Genomic DNA, 3157 nt, shown 5'->3' on the forward strand with positions numbered 1-3157 from the left:
TGGTGTTTGAACTGCAGTTCTGCTGCCTGAGTTTGGGTTGGAATTCAGACAGCAAAGGAACTTAGTTTGGTTATAGGTTCTGTTTCAGATTTGAGCCATCTGCTGCTCAGCATTCCTTATCTTTACCCCAGGTTGGCACAGCCCCATTCAGCTTTGTGGAGGGAGGCTCACATCCATGGCCTGACAGCTGAGCTCTGAGGGCACAGGGGCTGATGGGAGCAGCACGGTGCAGTTCAGAAGTTATGAATTCAGTCCCTGGCTGCCCTTTGTATACCTGGCTTTACATGTGTCACATGAGGGAAAGGTGAGCAGCTGCACATGCCGAGCAGTGCCCATGGGTGCCATGCATGGCAAATGGTATTGCAGGGCATCAGCTTCACCTTCTGTACCTCAAAACATGATGATGGTAATAAACATCAATATCTGAGAGCAAAGGAGCTTTCTTGTGGCTCTGAAGTTACAGTGCCTCTGGTTTCATGTCTGTGCATTATCAATTAATTTCTCCAGAGAGCACCCAACCCTTCAGGAGACAAAATAACCTTCTGGCATTTAACAATAAGGCACCCGAAGGAAAAATACCAAAAGCCTTTAACATCTCCAGCTGCAAAGCCTCCCCAGACACGTGGGCAACTTGCATTTTGCTGAAGGAAAACAGCACAAAAAACTGAACAATTTCCTTCCACAGCTCAGGCGCTGCTCTCCCAGCACAGCCGGACAGCTGAGGGATGGATGTGGGGGAACTGCTGTGCAGACACAGCGGGCAGTGCTCAGATCTGCTGGGTGGGAGCCTGGAAGCCAGGGCACAGCACTTGTCGGTGGTGTGAGTTGTGTTAAAACAGCCTGATCTCAGCTAAATGCTTCGGGCTGTGCCTTGGAGAGGCACTTGTGCAGAATGTCCTTAAGTGCCTCAGGCAAGAAGATACAGTAACAACACACTTTACTCATCTCCAGGTGGAAGCAACTGGAGGTTTGCCACAGCCTTGGGCTGGGCAGCGCTTAGACCCCAGGAAACATCCAACCTATGTATGTCTTTTCCCTCTGGTGGGACGAACTCCCATTTCAGAGCAGTGCCTCTGCTGTTTACTGCAAGGATTTTCGCTGGTTTCTTCTAAAGCCTCTGGCAGATGCAGCACCAGCTGCACCTGCTGCCCAAACTGCAAAAGTGTGTAATTATGAAAAGGACCATCACTGCTCGTGTAATTTGGGTGAGGATATGTGGCTGTGGCCAACACCAACCACAAGGTAACACAGAACACCTGACTCTGGGAAGGAGACATGGGCTGGGCTCCCCTGTGCAGGAGGAAGGTGGCTGCAAGCAGAGCCACAGCACAGAGGAGATAGGTTTTGGATCCTGTCCTCCTCCCTCCTTCTTTGTAGTAAGGTGCCGCACACGGTGGAAATTGACAATGACAACAATCTCCACTTCAAAGATGCATCTTCCAAAATCTATGTCTGAGACCCAAATTACCTTTGTTTCTTGTGATGCTGTGTCTGTATCTGTCAAGATGGATTCAGGCATGGGAAAGAGTGCTTATCTAAGAACAATCCATCAGCACTGAAATTCCACCGAGAGCCTCACTTCAAGATTTCAGGCTTGGAGATTTTTGTGATTTTTGTTGTTTCTGATAATTGCATTACCCCCATTTCCATGCAGAGGCTGTGTGCCCCAGGGATGCTGCAGGGCTCCATGCCCACAGGGCACTGGGGGGCTTCACGCACCCTGGGACTGATCCAGAGCCCCGTGAAGCACACAGAGATCTTCACTGAGCCTCCAGTTGGCCTTCACAGCACTGCCCTGTCAGAAAGGTGCCGTAGGCACTGAGTTTCTTCACCTGCTGTCCTGGGAATTAATCCGTGGAGATCAGACTTCCATCCTCTGCATCAGAGGTGTGTGTGTGTGTGGGTAGCTCACGCAGATGGGCAGCCAATGTGTCCTTCCTGCTCCTGCTGACTTTTGAGATCATCCAAATCTCTCAGAGCAAGAAGAAAAAAATCCTGTTCTTTTTTTTTTTTCACAGGAACTGGTGAACAGCCCGTATCCAAAGAGAGGTGACAATTTCACTGCATGCACTGAGCATCCTACCTGCTTTATTCCACCCTCTTACAATGAGAGGATGAAGCTTGTGAACCATGAGGGCTGCTACAAAAGAAATGCCTCCTATGTTATGTCGGCTCACCAGGTCAGAGGTGGACATTGGTGAGGTGGCAGCAAAAGCTGAACCTTTCCACCGATATTCCATCACATTTTGTTGCTGTGCGACTGATGGCAGCAGAGGGATGGTCTGACAAAACGGCATTTGACATAGAAGTACGTATGGAGCAAAGGAATGGCACTGAATTTTTCTGTGCAGAAAATGCAGCACCCATTGCCATTCATCTTGCTGAGCATTTATGGAGACCAAACAGTGGGTGTGAGCACAGTGAGGAGTGGGTGGTGCATTTCAGCAGTGGTCACAGTGACAGTGGGTCACCTCCGCTGGTGCAGATACTTATAAGCGTGGTGTGCAGCTCTTGTTCATTGCTGCTGAAAAAGCAGAGCTAATGGCGACGACTATGTTGGATAATAGCGTTTTGCAACTGAGAACTTTCTTTCTCAAGTAGTGCTACTGCATTTTTTGTATCCATTGGAGTTTCCATGGAAATAAGTAGGTGTATGGGAACTGTGGACTCATGGCTTGAGCCACTGATTGATCACCTGGGGAAAAGACCAGGTCAGCCCTGGGAGCACAGGTGAAGGCAATTCAGAGGCGTGATTGGAAGGAGTGGAGCCTGACTGCACTTCTCTTAGAGCTCATTGAAGGGCTGACTGTCACTTGGGGAGCATCTTTGGTTGTAGATTCTTTCCTTGTGGAGTTTCCTTGTGAGCTGGGATCTTCAGAGACAGGTGAATGCTTTCCCTTTGTAACACCATCCCATTCATGTTAGTCCTTTTTGCTATTTCACTTCTGTATTACTTTCCCACCACGTTATTTTTTCTGATAGTAATGACAGGAGACACAACTTTCAGAGCGACCTATGTACTCCCCCTCTGCTGGAAAGTCACAGAGGAGCGTCCCTACAGAGCTCTCCGTGTAGGAAACTTCACTCTGCCTGACCTGCCCACGAAGCACGTGTGCACCGACGGCACAGCGATAAATGAGAGCAGTCTCTGAGCCGC

The sequence above is a fragment of the Gallus gallus genome, chromosome 4 (genome assembly GCF_016699485.2).
Source record: "Gallus gallus isolate bGalGal1 chromosome 4, bGalGal1.mat.broiler.GRCg7b, whole genome shotgun sequence".
Lineage (NCBI taxonomy): Eukaryota > Metazoa > Chordata > Aves > Galliformes > Phasianidae > Gallus > Gallus gallus.